Source organism: Bos javanicus, chromosome 14 (genome assembly GCF_032452875.1).
Source record: "Bos javanicus breed banteng chromosome 14, ARS-OSU_banteng_1.0, whole genome shotgun sequence".
Lineage (NCBI taxonomy): Eukaryota > Metazoa > Chordata > Mammalia > Artiodactyla > Bovidae > Bos > Bos javanicus.
The window spans coordinates 44,539,377-44,558,772 of NC_083881.1; the positions used below are offsets into that span (position 1 = coordinate 44,539,377).

Genomic DNA, 19,396 nt, shown 5'->3' on the forward strand with positions numbered 1-19,396 from the left:
TTGCCATGGGGTCTTTCTGAGGTCATAAAGGATACTGGTAGTTAGGTGTCAGTAGTAAGTGGTCTTCAGAAAGGAGGTGAGCTGGGGAAGCAGGCAGGTGAGGAGCAGATGAAATCAAAGAAGAGACATATGTCCCTTGATTATTTCTTTCTCAGTCTGTGGGGGTTGCTTAGCAAGGAGGGTGGGAAATATTTGGTGTGTTAGGAACAAAGCTGGTGCAATAAATTATGAAACTGGCTGTAGCAAAAATCTATGAAATACAGTACCCACCCTTAGAAGAATGGCTTCCCTTTGCCCTAGGAAACTGCTTACCATAAAGATGTTGGGTAATACCTATGCTTTACAGCACCCCATGCAGATTTCCAAAACCTCTTCTTCACTATCACAAAGCACCAAGCTCTGTGCGCACTGATTTATAACTGTAGGAGCATTTATAGACATAAATAATTATATACGTACATAAATCTTTTCTCTAATCTCCCATCTAAAATTTTCACTTTTCTAAAGAGTGGAAAAGATTAATTTTTAATGTTACTGAATTAGTTAGAATAAAACCTAAGAATAGGTACATCTGAACATTTGATAGAATGTATTTCCTTCCTCTCATTAGGACAGTAGTATCTAAGGCCCCTTCCTCATTCAGCTGTTACCCAAGCATTGATAATCCATTAAAGAAAAAGGGCTAAGCCTTGAAAAGCATTAATTGAATTTTCCTCTATTATGACCAACTTAACTGGATCAGAAATATGGTCAAAAATAGAATACATGTCCAACTCTTGATAAATAGAATACATGTCCAACTCTTGATTATCTATGGAAAGGAAAACCATGTCTGATGTGGATCACACATGGTAATGACTATATGATTCTAAACACTATTTTTATTTGATTTTTAAACACATTGTCTGAATTTTGAGTGCAAGAATAGAATCCATTGTCAGACTGCACTTAGGTTTAAATCAGTGTGACTGGAAGATCTCATTCTAATCCCTTGCACTTATTAACATAATTTAATTTTAGGACCTCAGCCTACTATAGGCTCTTGGTTAGGCTTTGGGGAAAAGTCATAGATGTGTGTTCATATGTGATCATTCAGAATCATTTGGAAATGTAATTTTCCCATACTATTTCCTCTTGTAGTAACATATAACATCCACATGTTTAGACATATTTGAGTAAACTTTTTTTATTAAGTATGGTTTAAAGTATTTTATTTCTTATTTAATTTTATTTTAAAATTTTTGAAGTATAGCTGATTTACAATGTTGTGTTAGCTTCAAGTGTATAGCAAAGTGATTCAGATTCTTTTTCATTTTAGGTTATTATAAGGTATTGAATATAGTTTTCTGTACTTTACAGTAGATCCTTGTTGGTTATCTACTTTATATATATAGTGATGTGTATCTGTTAATACCAAACCCCAAATTTATTCCCCCTTGCCTCCTTTCCCTTTTGGTAACTGTAAGTTTGTTTTCTACGTTTGTGAGTCTGTTTCTAATTGTAAATAAGTGCATTTGTATCATCTTTTTTTTTTTTTTTTTAAGATGCCACATATAGGGAACAGTAGCATCAGAGTCAACATGACAGTGAGTTTTTTTTTTTTTATCTTTCCTTCTTGTTTATTTGTTCCAGTTAACTTAGAAACAGTAACTAGGGGTTTAACATTTGGATCCTCAGATGATAGTTCAGGTTTTTTTTTTAAATTTTATTTTATTTTTAAACTTTACAATATTGTATTAGTTTTGCCAAATATCGAAATGAATCCGCCACAGGTATACCTGTGTTCCCCATCCTGAACCCTCCTCCCTCCCCATACCCTCCCTCTGGGTCGTCCCAGTGCACCAGCCCCAAGCATCCAGTATCGTGCATTGAACCTGGATTGGCGACTCGTTTCATACATGATATTATACATGTTTCAATGCCATTCTCCCAAATCTCCCCACCCTCTCCCTCTCCCTCTCCCACAGAGTCCATAAGACTGATCTATACATCAGTGTCTCTTTTGCTGTCTCGTACACAGGGTTATTGTTACCATCTTTCTAAATTCCATATATATGCATTAGTATACTGTATTGGTGTTTTTCTTTCTGGCTTACTTCACTCTGTATAATAGGTTCCAGTTTCATCCATCTCATTAGAACTGATTCAAATGTATACTTTTTAATGGCTGAGTAATACTCCATTGTGTATATGTACCACAGCTTTCTTATCCATTCATCTGCTGATGGGCATCTAGGTTGCTTCCATGTCCTGGCTATTATAAACAGTGCTGCGATGAACATTGGGGTACACGTGTCTCTTTCCCTTCTGGTTTCCTCAGTGTGTATGCCCAGCAGTGGGATTGCTGGATCATAAGGCAGTTCTATTTCCAGTTTTTTAAGGAATCTCCACACTGTTCTCCATAGTGGCTGTACTAGTTTCCATTCCCACCAACAGTGTAAGAGGGTTCCCTTTCCTCCACACCCTCTCCAGCATTTATTGCTTGTAGACTTTTGGATCGCAGCCATTCTGACTGGCGTGAAATGGTACCTCATAGTGGTTTTGATTTGCATTTCTCTGATAATAAGTGATGTTGAGCATCTTTTCATGTGTTTGTTAGCCATCTGTATGTCTTCCTTGGAGAAGTGTCTATTTAGTTCTTTGGCCCATTTTTTGATTGGGTCATTTATTTTTCTGGAGTTGAGCTGTAGGAGTTGCTTGTATATTTTTGAGATTAGTTGTTTGTCAGTTGCTTCATTTGCTATTATTTTCTCCCATTCTGAAGGCTGTCTTTTCACCTTGCTAATAGTTTCCTTTGTTGTGCATGAGTTTTTTTTTTTAATTTTCCTGTTTATTTTCTTCAAAATCTAAAAGAAAGTGAAACTGGTAAGAATAAAAATAGATATTCCCAAGTATACTTTACCAGACCAATATCGTGACCCAAATTTCTGAACAAAGCAATTTAAATGTATGATAAGAGACCAGTCATTTTACAGAATATTAATTCTACAAAATTTTAGTTAAGAGAATTTGATTAGCCCATGAGCTGTTATTTGAACTGAATTTGAACTAGGTCTTAGAAAAACTGAACTCTAGTAAAACAGCATTGCTGCAAACTGTATCATAATGTGTTCCAAGTATCAGTATCTCCTAGCTGGGACTCAGAGTAGCAATAGAGGCATCAAGAAGCAATTTAAGAAGCAATGTAAGGCCCAGGGCACAGTGAAGGAAAAGAAAATAAATAGCAAGGTAATGGCTGATTATCTCTTCTTAGGATGAAATATTTTTGTTAAAACATCTTTAAAATATCTATTTTTATGAGTGTTTTAACATAGGTCAATTGGGGACAGGTTCATTAAAAAAAAAACAAACTGGTGAGAGAATTCAAAAGTATTTGGACAAATTTTTCAAAAGAATTTCCCATTAAAACTTATTTAATCTGATGAGACATTTAAAAGCATACTTTTCCCTCTCAGAGTAGCAAACTTTGAAGAGAAAAAAAAAATGTCCTAAAGAATGAAAAAGAAAATTAAAACAAAGAAAATTACTATTTGGTTTATAATGTTATTCACCAAGGTCTTATGATTCCTTAAGTCTATTTTTTAAATGCATGAACATTTATGTATTTTGCTTTAAAATATATGTCAGCTTCACAAATCATTTTATTTTATTTTTTCACAAATCATTTTAAAGCCATTAGGTCTGGAAAATAAATGATTGAGGCTTCAGGAAAAAAAAAATTTTTTTTTCAGATCATTTAGCTGACAATAACAGTCATTTCATGTTATGCCCCAAATCTGACTCAGAGTATGTCTGTGAATTCTTTTCAAGGCCCAGGAATAGAATCTCAAGCAAGGAGATCTTAGCCATAATTTGAACTACCTGGGTTCAAGAGTCAGTAATCTGGATTTACTTTTCTCTCATACACTTTTTTCCTGGTCTACGGTCTCCACGGTGAATTAAAATGAACACAGGTAGACTAATCCTATATTCCTTTGACTCAAACAGTTCCAGAGGTGATGTATCTCATGATCTCTGTGAAATCTAATCACAGCAGGGAGAGATCTCCATTCAGAAAAGAAATCTGCTAAGAAAGTAGATAAGCTTCCAATAATTAAAAAGGAAAATCAGGTTAAACAATTTAATGAGGTTTTGTCCTTCTAATTAGTCACATCATTTTATTAAGAGAAAAAAAAATACTCCAGTGAGCCTTCCATGCCATAATAACTCAGATTTGCATGGTGTGCTGTGGTTCACAAAGCTTTCTCACAGATTATCTCATTGTAATTTATATGGTGCCTGCTTATTTTTCTGTCAGATTTTAAACTATGCTGTGATTGTTCATAATCTGCAGTTCGTGACTGGTTATCAACACTACCAAGGCAGTAGAGGGAGCATTATCTTGATGAAATATAACTGAGATTGGTAACGAAAACCCAGAACTCTCGTTAAAATACTTGTCCATCTCTAGCACAGTCTCAGAGCCAACTTCCAAGATGACATCAATGTGAGACTCTACTTGTACTTAATTTGATTTTTTTATTATTCAGAGTTACTTTCTGGAAGACAGTAGAATTATTTAAGTTTAGTTTTTTTCTTATCTTTACCACTGTTTGCAGCCTTTCAGATTGAATTCTTACAGGAAAGGTTCCTTGCAGTCAGACAGAAAGAACTGACACAGGGATTTACTTTTGAAATGTTGATAGATTCAGGTAAAATCAAATGGTTCACAGTATGAAAATCGCTATAATTCTTACTTGTACAACTCAAAAAAGCATTTCCTAATCATTTATGTAGATCCAGTTTCACTTCATAATTTCCAGACTGCCACCTGGATGCACTCAGCCTCTTCTGTGACACAGCTGAGCTAGTTTTGAAAGTTCCTCCTTTGTCTCTGGGCTCCTTCCCTTTTATTCCCCCAGGACTTGCCACCTCAAATTATTTCATCTGAAGCTATGTCTGCACATGAATAGAGAAATGGAGAATTAAAGCAATTATACTATTAATTTGAGCAGGAAAAAAAAAAAAACAAAAACCTACTTAGCCTGAGTTAACTGGCAATTCCTGGCAGACATCTTTGTCTGTTTCAGTGATCTGGAAGATCGCCTAACTTCTTTTCTGGGCAGGGATGGAGGGGCGTAGATCTCGTTCATGTCACAGGGCTCTGAGCATTCAGTGTCTACACATGATTGCCTCATTTCCTGCTGCCCCAGACTGTATCTATTCTAGGAAGGCTAAGCCATGATAGGAAGGCTGGGTGGTTCTGAGGTATAGTACTTACAGAGATATCCCTGTGAACACTTAGATATTTTAAGTTCTTAACTGATGTTAGGGCCTGTTCCACCAGTCATGATGAGTTGGACTAACTGACATTTTTATTAATTCATTCACTCATTCATTATCTATTGAGTGCTCTGTGCCAGGGCTCCAGATTATAAATATGACAATCTCTAGATGCCAGCACTTTAAGAGTTTGAAGTCACGTTAAAAAGTGGTTACAAACTACTACTAGAAAACATATTGTTTAGTCATCCAGTCCTTTCTGACTCTTTGTGACCCCATGGACTGCAGCACGCCAGGCCTCTCTGTCCCTCACCATCTCCCGAAGTTTGCCCAATTTCATGTCCATTGCACTGGTGATGCCATCCAGCCATCTCAACCTCTCATGCCCTCTTCTCTTGCCCTCAATCTTTCCCAGCATCAGGGACCTTTCCAATGAGTCAGCTGCAAGCATTAGATGACCAAAATACTGCAGTTTCAACTTCACCATCAGTCCTTGCAATGAGTATTCAGGGTTGATTTCTCTTAAGATTGACTGGTTTGATCTCCTTGCTGTCCAAGGGACTCTCAGGAGTCTTCTCCAGCACCACAGGTCAAAGGCATCAATTCTTCAGTGCTCCGCCTTCTTTACAGTCCAGCTGTCACAATCATACATGACCACTGGGAAGACCATAACCTTGACTATATGGATCTTTGTTGGCAGTGTAATGTCTCTGCTTTTTAACACACTATCTAGGTTTGTCATAGCTTTCCTGCCAAGAAGCAAGCATCTTCTGATTTCATGGCTGCAGTCACCAACAGCAGTGATTTTAGAGCCCAAGAAGAGGAAATCTGTCACTACTTCCACCTTTCCCCCATCTATTTGTCATGCAGTAATGGGGCCAGATGGCATGATCTTAGTTTTTTTAATATTTAGTTTTAAGCCTGCTCTCTTACTCTACTCTTTCACCCTCATCAAGAGGCTCTTTAGTTCCTCTTCGCTTTCTGCCATTAGGGTGGTATCATCCACATATCTGAGATTGTTGATGTTTCTCCCACCTATCTTGACTCCAGCTTGTAACTGATCCAGGCTGGCATTTCTCATGATGTACTCAGTGTATAGATTAAGCAAACAGGGTGGCAGCGTACAGCGAGAAAACTGCTACTAAAAAAACTAAAAATAGAGCTACCATATGATTCAGCAATCCCACTCCTGGGGATATATTCAGAGAAAACTATAACTTGAAAAGATATGTGCACCCCAATGTTTACTGCAGCACTATATACAATAACCAACACTGGAAACAACCTAAATATCATCAACAAAGGGGTAGATCAGAAGATGTGGTGTATATATACAATAGAATATTATTCAGCCATAAAAAAGGATGAAATAATGCCATTTGCAGCAACATGAATGCACCCAGAGATTTTCATGCCAAGTGAAGTAGGCCAGACAAAGACATATCAGATAATATCACTTACATGTGAAATAAAAATGATACAAATGAACTTATGGAAAAAACAGAAATAGACCCACAGACGTAGAAAACAAAGAGTTACCAAAGGAGAAAGGGTTGGGGAAGGACAAATTAGCAGCTTGGGTTTTAAAAATACACACTACTATATATAAAATAGATAATCAACAAGGACTTACTGTATAGCACAGGGAACTATACTCAATATTTTGTAATAACCTATAAAAGAAAAGAAAAGAAGGAGTTACAAGATGAAGCAACAAGTTTGAACAGTGAGTCCACTGTGGGCAAAAAGACACACCCGCTAAAAGTTTGAGAGAGACAGACTCAGAAACCACAAGCAATTTCCCATGAATATACTTTTCATTCTTAACGTTGTTTCATTTTTCTCTTACAATCCTTTAGAATGAGATAAGTCAGCGAGTTGGGTATTCGTTCGCTCCTTCTCAAAGATCTTGGGCCTCTGAGAGTTTTGGGGTAGGCATTTTCAACAGAAAAGGGTTTAGCAGAAGTTGGTCAAATATATCTGCCAAGGGCTCTCCCTGGCAGATGGCAACAGCTGTTTGGGACTGAGTCAAAAAAAAGTACAGGAGGAGCCCCTGCAAAATGTCCTTTTTATTACACTAATGGCTTTTTCCCTGAGAGCGGTTTTTCATTGTATCAGTGCATAATTGTTTTTGCTAATGCATTTGCTCAGATCATACAAAAATCTAATTATTCTATGTAATGAATCATTAAAAATTTCCATAAATTCATTTCAGTGTTTGCATGCTGGTATTCAGTTTATGCTAATAAACATGAAATATTCATGCCTTTAAGCCTGAGGTTGCTGACTATGTTAAAAAAATTTATTTCAGTAAATGTACATTTTACATCTGTATTTTGCAAAATACTGAGGTGTAAACACTGCAAGATGATTCTTGAATGCTGCTGCTGCTGCTAAGTCGCTTCAGTCATGTCTGACTCTGTGCGACCCCATAGATGGCAGCCTACCAGGCTTCTCCGTCCATGGGATTTTCCAGGCAAGAGTACTGGAGTGGGGTGCCATTGCCTTCTCCGTGATTCTTGAATAGGATATTCTAATTTTCTATTCACTTCTTTCTTAAAAAATTAATTTATTTATTCCAATTGGAGGCTAATTACTTTACAATATTGTGGTGGGTTTTGCCATACATTGACATGAATCAGCTATGGGTGTACATGTGTCCCCCATCCTGAATCCCTCTCCCACCACCCTCCCCATCCCATCCCTCTGGGTTGTCCCAGTGCACTGGCTTTGAGTGCCCTGTTTCATTCATGGAACTTGGACTGGTCACATCTTAAGCAGAGTTATTTCCTTTATATCCTGCTTTCACTTAGCTCCAACAAATGACACATAGTCATGTTAACTTAGGAGCATTAATTGGTGTTTGGTAATGAAAGAAGATCAAAAGTGATTGATGTTGACTTTTTACTGATATACTCACATTGAAATTCAGCCTTTGTTTCATTTGCAGAAACAGATATTAGGAATAAGTATTTTGTTATCATTATTTTTAATCAGAGAAGGGGAAAATAAACCTTGAATTCTAGCTATAAAAATTCACTAATGTCAAGTACAGAAGTTTTCTGCATTATTGTTGTTGTTAACAAGTACTGTGTAGCAGGTACTCTGCTCTGTAATGAACGTTCTCCATGTCATTTAATCCTTCCCCGAAACACTCCAGTATTCTTGCCTGGAGAATCCCACAGACCGAGGAGCCTGGTGGATTATGGTCCACAGGGTCACAGTCAGAAACGACAGACGGAACTGAGCACATGCACACACAGGGCCCCTGAGGTTGGTCCTCTATTACTCTCAATTTACAGATGAGAAACTGAGATTTAGAGAAGTGAAGAAACTTGCCCAAAATTACAGTGTTGCATACTGGTTCTCCACAAAAGGGGATTTTGCCTCCTTAGGGACATTTAGCAATGTCTAGAGGCATTTTAAGTTGTAACAACTGGGCAGGGGGCAACTGGTATCTAAGGAGGAAAGGCCGAGGATGCTGCTAAACATCTTACAATGCACAGGGAAGCCCCCATAGCAAAGAATTCTCAGTGGTCCAAAATGTCACCAGTGATGCGGGTAAGAAACCCCAACCCAGAGTGGCAGCTGCGTGTGATGCCTGTGTCACAGCTCCCTCGGTGACTGATCTCAGAGCAGCTGTGCTGGACTGTGGTCTGCGTTGGCCAACCTCTTACCAGAACCTGAAGTTGTGACTCTGCTTTTCTGCCTCGGGGCTTTCTCTGAATCACCAGCGCAGGTGCAGCCCGAACGGCAGGGAGTGAACACCTGGAGGCAATCCTCTATCAGAGTGCAACGTGATGGGGTACTTGAAGGCCTTCCACACAATTTTTGTGCGTGAACCAGATGAGCTGAGTCTCAGTTGCCTACCTGCATGTCACTTCATTCATGTCTGACTCTTTGCGACCCTATGAACTGTAGCCCACCAGGCTCTTCTGTCCATGGGATTCTCCAGGCAAGAATACTGGAATGGATTGCCATGCCCTCCTCCAGGGGATCTTTTCCCAACCTAGGGATCAAATCAGTTGCCTACATTGGTAACCAACTGGTGCAACAGACCCTGACTGACCCAGTGGCATTGACTGATCCAGTCCCACTTCCCACTGGCCGAGGGTTGCCCCAGGTTTGTCAACACCTTTGCCATTTCAGCTCTGTTGCTGGGCTTCAGAGAAAGATTTGGGTTAGAAACTTAGAGACAGCACCACTGAAGCTTGAGGTGGGATGTTGGTATCTATACTGAACTGTCTGCTAAAGCTGGATGAAATCAGTAACAATAAGCTATGGGTTTTTAATCACTTCCCTGTCTTACTCCTGGGACCCTCTCTTCTTTCTAGACTTGCCTCTGAAAAAACTACCTGGACCCAAGTTCTTATTCAAGCTGTATTTTCACAGTAACTCAAAGTAAAACACAAAGCTAGCAAGTCTACTCTGTTAGAGTGCAAATTCAATTAAATGGAAAATGCTGTCTGTGTCACCTGATAAACAAGGGAAATCTGTCCATCAGCACCCTTTGGCCTACAATGCCCTTTCCACTTTAAGTTCCATGGTCAACTATTTAATATCGCCTCGCGTGAGTGCGTGCTGTCACTTCAGTTGTGTCTGACTCTTTGCGACCCTTTGGACTGTAGGCCACTAGGCTCCTCTGCCCATGGAATTCTCCAGGCGAGAAGACTGGAGTGGGTTGCCATGCCCATGGACAGAGAAGCCTGGTAGACTACAGTCCACGGGATTGCAGAGTCGGACACGACTGAGTGATTGCTTGCTTGCCTTGCCCTTCTCAAGGGGATCTTCCTGACCCAGGAATTGAACCTGAGTCTCATACCTCCTGCATTGGCAGGTGGGTTCTTTACCGCTAGCACCACCTGGGAAGCCCTTCCCTAATATTGCTTTATCAGGACTCTAAACTCTCTCACTACGTATCTTTTCCCAAACCCAATAACACATCCCCCATGATGGAATCATCCTTTTGTTGCTGTTGTTTGTGCAGAAGTTGTACTGGTTTGTGAGAGAAACCCAACTTACCTGACCTATTGCAAATTTACACTGAGAACTTGAATTCAGCCTTAGATACTCTTTGGAAATTGTTCATGAATATTTAAATGACTTCCTCATATACTTCTCATACCTCTCTAGCCCCAAACCTGGCTTTATCAGCCCTCCTCTTCATATCTCTTTGGACCATTTGACATTTTCTTCCTGATGATTATACTGCATTTACTACTCCTTTGATCTGACGGCTCTTTTTTTCTTTTAGATCCACTAGTATCTCTTTTTTCCTTTCTCTAATATGAGAACAAGAATTGTCATATTTCCTTTTTTATACTTACTCTCTTGGTGAGCTCATTCCCTTCTATAAGGGTGACAGTTACATTTCTGTTTCCAGCTCTGATATTTTCCCTAGGCTCCAGGATCATTGCTGACTGTCCATTTGATTAACCCATCAGCTAATCTTCTCCCAGGTAGCCCACATGTGTGCATGCATGCTGTCACTTCAGTTGTGTCCAACTCTTTGCCATCCCATGGACTGTAGTTTGCCAGGCTCCTCTGTCCATGGGATTCTTTAACTAAGAATACTGGAGTGGGTTGCCATGCCCCAAGTCCAGGAATGCACCAGAATGATCTAAGGAGAATTTTTTCCTCTTGCCCAAATGCATTAGCAATTGTCATATAAACCAGTTCAGTTTCCTGAGATTCAAGGACAGATTCGTTGGGGATTCTGGGGAAATTCTTTCTTACTCTTCCAGGAGAACTTTCGGAAGCGATTATCTTTTTTTCTTTCTCCTGCTTTTTCTCAGGATATATTCGTGTATGGATGTGACATCTGGAAAGGAGGTCATTATGTTAACATCACTTTGAGAGTGAATCCAACATGTGGATGAGTGCTGAGTCAATGATTCTCGAGGAAATGGAGTTAAGGAAACTGGATTAAGTTCCTCCGAAAGGGTGCACTTCCTTTGATATCCAGCAATGGAGTCCATACTTTTCCTTGTTGTTTAAGCCAGTTTCAGTTACTTGCAACCAAGGGCTTTCAGTGAGGAAATTTTCTGCCATGTTCTCTTTGGGAGAATCTCAATCTCCTCATTTTCCCCCCTTACAGTTGTCATCTCTTAAGTGTACATCCAATTACTGGCAGTCTTCTAGTTAATCTACATTCTTTTATTCTCTGCTCTTTCTGATTCATCTTTTATACTGTTGCCAGGTCAATTTTCCTAAAAGATGATTTTTATCATGTTTCTCTGTAAAGTCCTATAATGGCTTCTTTCTTTTCACTTTCAGCTTTTAGTCCTAACTCCCAAGAATTGTTTTTAAGGCTTTTCATAGTCAGATCTCCTCTTCATATACTTAATATGACTTCTCTGTGTTCCCCAACACACAGTTGAAAATCTTTCTTCCTAATGCTTTCCAACTGTGGTGCTGGAGAAGACTCTTGAGGGTCCTGTGGACAGCAAGGATATCAAACCAGTCAATCCTAAAGGAAATCAACCCTATTCATTGGAAGGACTGATGCCGAAGCTGAAGTTTCAATACTTTGGCCACCTGATACGAAGAGCCGACTCATTGGAAAAGATCCTGATGCTGGGAAAGATTGAAGGCAGGAGGAGAAGGGGGTGACAGAGGATGAGATGGTTGGATGGCATCTTCACCTCAATGGACATGAGTTTGAGCAAACTCCGGGAGATAGTGAAGGACAAGGAAGCCTGATGTGCTGCAGTTCAAGGAGTCACAAAGAGTTGGGCACGACTGACTGACTGAACAACAACTTCCTAATAGTCCCTCAACTGAGAAATGCTTCTCCTTTGCAGAATCCATGTATACCTTCAGTTTTACTTTGATTTCTATATTCTCTTAAACTTTTCTTGAATAGATACAACCTTTATTCATTTAAAGAGTATTAGGTATAGACTATATGTTTCCAGGTATGCAAAAAGCAGTGGATTTATAAAGACACATGTCTGGAAAAGTCTTAATAGGAATAATGAAATAAAAATTGAGAAACACTGTTTCAGATACTGAGTAAACCATCTTGCAATTCATGAAACAGTCTTGCACAATTGTAGAACTGTTCTGCTACAAATTCCCACATTGCTCTTAAGAAACATGGGTGGGGTTGCGTTTATGTGTTTATTTTCTAGTTTAATCTGTTATTGTAGCTTGAGATAACAGGAAATAGAGTATTTTACTGCCAATTATTTCAAGTCCATTTCTCCTTCTCCCTCACTCACCTAAATTCTCAGTGCCTTGAGAACAGATGTCATCATACATTTCTTTCATACCTTCCTTGAGAGAATAGCATGAAATGTCTTTATTTTACTTCCTCCCTCCCTCTCTCATTGTCTGCATATTCGTGTTATCCATTTCTTATCAGAGTGCAAGGAATGATATTTGCAAAGCTGATATTAACCGTGGTTAAGAACTGACTTTTGCTTGAAAGACTTAGTATACAGGAGATGGTTAAAAAGCATTCGTTCTTACTAACAGGAAATATATAAAATGTCTTGACTGAGGCAGATGCCTGCCTTAGTAAAAGGTCTTCTTGCTGCCATCACTTTTCACATTCTCTTAAATCCATATCTTAGTAACAGAGTTTAAAAACTATTGTTAAACCAATGAAAAGTTTTTTTTAAATCTAACCATGATTCTAACTCTCTAATATTTATTTCTTCATGTTTGCTTACAAATTTTGTCCATGTGTAGTTGATTTTTTTATTAAAACAACAATACTGAATACTGTTGTCAGTGTCCTGTATTTTATTCATTTAGAATCATGGTATTTCAGTGTTTCTAACCAATTACCAGAATTGTCATTTTAACAGCTGCATAACAGCCCATCACATTTATTGATGGTTCTTCCTTTTCTGTTGGACAATTTGTTTTTCTTCATTCATGAGTTATATATGATGCTTCTGCCTAGTCTTTCTGCCATTGATTTTTCTCATTCTCTATTCAGTACTGCCCTTTCACCCTGGATTACTATCTATTTGCTTGGTTTCTGACTATTGTGATTTATACATGCATCAATTCACCTACCTGCCTTTATACATGCATCAATTCACTTAGCTCTGATCAGTGATAGTTGCTTGAGCCTTTACATTCCTGGCTCCAAAGAGTCAATGCTTCTGATTCCTGCTGCTCGAGAAGGATTTGGTATAGCTTGAGGCTTGTGTGGAAAATCAGTTGGATGTTTCATGATAAGAGAGAAGACATAGCTCAGAATAATTGAAACATTTTAATGGTAAAAGCCACATATTTCCTCTTGAGATAAAGTTCTCCTGCTGCTGCTGCTAAGTCACTTCAGTTGTGTCTGTGCGACCCCATAGACGGCAGCCCACCAGGCTTCCCCATCCCTAGGATTCTCCAGGCAAGAACACTGGAGTGGGTTGCCATTTCCTTCTCCAATGCATGAAAGTGAAAAGTCAAAGTGAAGTCGCTCAGTCGTGTCCGACTCTTAGCGACCCCATGGACTGCAGCCTACCAGGCTCCTCCGTCCATGGGATTTTCCAGGCAAAAGTACTGGAGTGGGGTGCCATTGCCTTCTCCAGAGATAAAGTTCTACATTATAGTAAATATGTTCCCAGAATACTCATGGATTACTTAATGATGATCAAAAATAGCAGCTGAGTATTGTTTTTGATTTTGAAGAAAAGCAAACAAATCAATAGCAATCATAACATTATATACCTAAACTAGGATGAATAATGCCTTCATAGAAGATGTGATCTGATTTCAAGTAATATTATTTATCATATACAAAGGATTGCTGCTGCTCTTGACTTCAAGACACATTATATCTATCAAAGTTTAATCAATATAGACACAGTTTGGATTCTTTAACAAAAACTCAGAGATCAGTCAAAATAAGATTGCTTAATAAGGTGGTAAATGGACTTCCCAGGTGGCCCTAGTAATAAAGAAACCACCTGCCAATGCAGGAGACATAGGGGACTTGGGTTCCGTAACTGGGTTGGGAAGATCCCCTGGAGGAGGGCATGGCAATCCACTCCTGTATTCTTGCCTGGAGAATCCCAAGGACAGAAGAGCCTGTGAGGCTACAGTCCGTAGGGTTGCAGTCAGACATGACTGAAGCGACTTAGCATGCATGCATGCAAGGTTGTGAATAAACAGTCTACATATTTGATATAAGGGAAGAAAAACTCTATTCAACAACAATAAAATAAAATGTTTAGGAATAAGAGTGCTGCTGCTGCTGCTAAGTCACTTCAGTCGTGTCCAACTCCGTGCGACCCCATAGGCAGCAGCCCACCAGGCTCCCCCGTCCCTGGGATTCTCCAGGCAAGAACACTGGAGTGGGTTGCCATTGCCTTCTCCAATGCGTGAAAGTGAAAAGTCAAAGTGAAGTCGCTCATTCGTGTCCAACTCTTAGCGACCGCATGGATTGCAGCCTACCAGGCTCCTCCGTCTATGGAATTTTCCAGGCAAGAGTACTGGAGTGGGTTGTCATTGCCTTCTCTGAGGAATAAGAGTGAGGTCTATATAAAGATCTACTTAAGATTTTAAAATGCTTCTGAAACTACGTATGGAAAGGTGTATCATTTCTTGGATGAAAAAAATCCACATCATAAAGATGTGATTCAATAAAAATAGCAACAGCATTTTTATTTTGGAGTCAGACAGGCTGGTATTAAAGTTCAAATGGAAAAATAAGAAGAACAGACAAGAAAAATCTGGAAGAGTTGTGGGAAGGATCGGTGCTTCCACGTATTCAAGCATATTTTACATCTTCAAAAATAAAAACAGTTTGGTACAAGTTCCTGAGCTGAAAAACAAGAAACAGGTCTAAAATAAAAGGATTTAGCATATTAAAAAGGCAGCAGCCCACATCAGTAGAGTGAAGATAGACTTTTCAATGAACCATGTTGGATAAGTTGGTGGGATCTGTAACAGTCTATAAAACAATAACACATTTCTGTATGGACTCACTCCCTTTCTGTTCCTTTTCTATTCCTCTCTCCACTCTTTAGATCACACTCTCCAATAAATACTTACACAAAAGCCTTTGTGGCAAGTTCTCCTTTCTAGGAACCCAGGCTTAAGTAATTATTCTATATCTAAACTTTCCCCTCTTTTACTGTTTTTTTCATTATGCCCTTTATAATTTGTCAGAAATTAAAAATTTTCCAGTTTATCACTCTATTTCTATATTTATTCTAGTCTCAGAGTCATTTAGTTGCAATTCTCACTGCCAGTGGTTGGCTGAAGTCTTTCCTCTAGTTGATTCCTTAATAAGGATTTATGGGAACAATATTCCCTGAATGTTCAAGATAATTTGTCTGTTGTCCTTACAACTGAAAAGCAATTAAATTGAATATAAAATGCTAAAGTCACAATTTTTCCCTGAAGATTTTGTAGGTTTTCCTCCCTTGTGTTCTGATGTTGAAATGTGTAAAAATGTCTGAAGCCAACCTAAGCTGAATTTTTCTGCATGTCTCAAATATTTTCTTTCTTTTAAAATCTATTAGGTTTATGAGTGTATTCCTCAGCATGGATCATTCTGGGTAAATTTACTCTGGGGAATGGTTGATTTTCAATATGTGTAAAATCATTATTTCAGAAAAATTTTCTTGAGTAACTATTTCTGTTTCATTTTGCTTATTTGTGAAATTTTAATTTCTGCTTCTATCATGGGACTTCCATCAATGCTCGTTTCCCTTGAATCCCCTTCAAATTTTACATTTATTTCTGTTATTATATTTTTCTCCTACTGTATTCCTAAATTCCTCTAGCTCATAATTCGTCCTTTCCTGTTATCTTCTTGTTGTTTAGTTGCTAAGTCATGTCTGACTTTTTGCGACCCCATGGACTGCAGCCTGTCACCAGACTCCTCTGTGCTGGGATTTCATAGGCAAGAATGCTGAAGCGGGTTGCCATTTCCTTCTCCAGGGTATCTTCCCGACCCAGGGATTGAACCTGAGTCTCCTGCTTAGCAGGCGACCGTCTCTTTTCTGAGTTCCTGCATTTCTGTCTTATGCGTTTGTTTCATAGTGGTGATTGTTCTGTTAGGCTCCCTCCCCGATGCTGCTGCTAAGTCGAGTCAGTTGTATCCAACTCTGTGCGACCCCATAGACAGCAGCCCACCAGGCTCCCCCATCCCTGGGATTCTCCAGGCAAGAACACTGGAGTGGGTTGCCATTGCCTTCTCCAATGCGTGAAAGTGAAAAGTCAAAGTGAAGTCGCCCAGTCGTGTCCGACTCCTAGCGACCCCATGGACTACAGCCCACCAGGCTCCTCCGTCCATGGGATTTTCCAGGCAAGAGTACTGGCGTGGGGTGTCATTGCCTTTTCCGCCCACCCCCTCAACCACCCCCTGGCTTTAATGCATTCTTAAATAGTTGGTCACAATTTTTTCTGCTTCATGGCAATTTCTTTCTGGTGAGTCTCTCATTTTCCCCTTGTTCTTCTTTTCCTTTCTCCACTAACATTAATTGATGAGTTTATATAAAATTTCCTTATAGGAAGGGAGATTTTGGAGTGAGTTTGCTTGTATTTGAAATCCAGCTCCACGACTTACCAGATGTTTGACTTTAGGAAAAGTTATTTAACCTCTTGATCTCAGTTTTTTCATCTACAAAATGGGAAAAATAAAAGTACCTACTTCTTAGTGCTGTTGAGAGAATAGAAAAAAATAGCACAATTAAGGGTGAGAGTGGCGTTATACACATAGTTTAATGGTCACTAAGGACTGATGCTAAAGCTGAAACTCCAGTGCTTTGGCCACCTCATGCGAAGAGTTGATTCATTGGAAAAGACTCTGATGCTGGGAGGGATTGGGGGCAGGAGGAGAAGGGGACACAGAGGATGAGATGGCTGGATGGCATCACGGACTCGATGGATGTGAGTCTGAGTGAACTCCGGGAGTTGGTGGTGGACAGGGAGGCCTGGCGTGCTGTGATTCATGGGGTCGCAGAGAGTCGGAAATGACTGAGCGACTGAACTGAACTGAACTGAAGTGCTAGCTACCAGCAGTTACATTTTTAAGACACATTTTCCAGAAAGACAAATGAGACACAGTAAGTAATTTCCAAGGACTGTAAATTGCGTAAAGATAGTGCCTTAGTCTGTTCTGGATGCTATAACAAAACAGCACAAACTGATGGTGAAGGAGGAAACAGATAGAACAGGCTCCATCATGAAAGCAGGACTCTGTCTTCAGCCAGACTGTGGACTTTGAGCTCTATGCCCAGTATCTATGGAAATGACTTACCAACTGGAAAACCAGACCCACACCCACCCCCCACCATGGAAGAGCCCCAGGGCTCGTACCTAGACTCTCCATCGCCTAAAAGAATACCCTAATTATCTTTGTAACCAAATAGAATCATAAATTCTATTATGCTTATTGGGGTATGACCACAGGCCTATTGATAATTGTCCACGGTTAACTACCTAGGCTTAAGGCATACGAATCACGGGTTAACTTTGATTGTATCTTTCTTTTCCTTTGTTCAGACTAGTTTCACAGAATTTGGGGAGGTGGGTTTGAGCACGTACACTTAGGGTACATAAGGTTTTCACAAAAACTGGTCGGGGTCCTTGGCTAAGAGGAGACTCTGCCTTGGGCCACCAGTGTAATAAACTGCACTCCACTATCTGCATTGTCCTTCTGAGTGAGTTTGTTTCCCGGAACGCGTGGCTACAACAATGGCTCATAATTAACAAAACTTTACTTCTCACAGTTCTGGAGGATGGAAGTCCAAAATCAGGGTGTCAGCATGATGGGGTTCTGGTGAAGGACCTCTATGGATTATGCATTGTCAGCTTCTCTCTGGATCCCCCCATGGTGGCCGGAGCTAGAGAACTCTTTCATAAGAGCACTAATCCCATTCATAAGAGCTCCATTCTCAGCTTGTTAGCATCTTCCAAAAGCCCCACTTATGCATACCATCACATTGGGTATTAAGCTTTCACATACAGCAGTGAATTTTGAGGGGACATGATCATTCAGACCATAGCAGGTAGTGATCTATTGTTACCCCCTGCCTTTTTTTTTACTGCTATATATCTAACACTTAGTCTGTTATCCAACAAATAGGTGCTGAATGAATGAATTAATGAATACACTTACCATGGGTCCCACATCTCAAAGTGGCAGAGCTTGCATTTGAACCAACTTGCCAGTCACATTTGTTTCAGCCACCTTGTATTTTTGGGGCTCCAAAATCACTGCAGATGGTGACTGCAGCCATGAAATTAAAAGATGCTTACTCCTTGGAAGGAAAGTTATGACCAACCTAGACAGCATATTAAAAAGCAGAGACATTACTTTGCCGACACAGGTCCGTCTAGTCAAGTCTGTGGTTTTTCCAGTGGTCATGTATGGATGTGAGAGTTGAACTATAAAGAAAGCTGAGCACCGAAGAATTGATGCTTTTGAACCATGGTGTTGGAGAAGACTCTTGAGAGTCCCTTGGACTGCAAGGAGATCCAACCAGTCCATCCTAAAGGAGATCAGTCCTGGGTATTCATTGGAAGGACTGATGATGAAGCTGAAACGCCAATACTTTGGCCACCTGATGCGAAGAGCTGACTTATTTGAAAAGACCCTGATACTGGGAAAGATTGAAGGTGGGAGGAGAAGGGGATGACAGAGGATGAGATGGTTGGATGGCATCACCGGCTCAATGGACATGAGTTTGGGTACACTCTGGGAATTGGTGATGGACAGAGAGGCCTGGCATGCTGCAGTCCATGGGGTCGCAAAGAGTTAGTCATGACTGAGTGAACTGAACTGAACTGAATTGTGTCCATGAAAACAAGTCATAAGACTGACTGGATTTCAAGGGCTGGGGAGATAGACTCCAGCTCTTACTAAGAACTGCCAGGAATTCATGGCCACATTTAAATTACCACAGACACTATGTCCCATTGCCTATTCAAATCTTTGCCATGTCCCTTGGGTCTTTTAGCACTGCATATATCTCCATTTTTGGAAGGTAAACGAGCTCTAACTTTACAGAGAAATCAGAGGATCTTAGGCATAAATGACGTTTCTTTCGTGCTGCCACCTGGCACTTAATTTATAGTAGATTGTAAATCTAATCTACTGTAAATCCCCTCCCCTTCCCCAGTCCTTGGCACCATTCCCAGGAGTCAGCCTTTCTGATACCTGTTCTTTTAC

At 39.8% G+C, this 19,396-nt stretch overlaps 1 long non-coding RNA gene across 1 annotated transcript in view; it reads left to right on the forward strand.

Moving 5' to 3' along the window:
* Positions 1-23: 23 nt before the first annotated feature.
* The window catches only part of LOC133260579 (uncharacterized), a 60,165-nt gene continuing 40,792 nt past the window's right edge, over positions 24-19,396 (forward strand). Inside the window, exons 1-2 of the long non-coding RNA XR_009740875.1 lie at positions 24-97; positions 1,545-1,586. This is a non-coding gene — a long non-coding RNA (uncharacterized LOC133260579). The remainder of the gene's footprint in view (positions 98-1,544; positions 1,587-19,396) is intronic.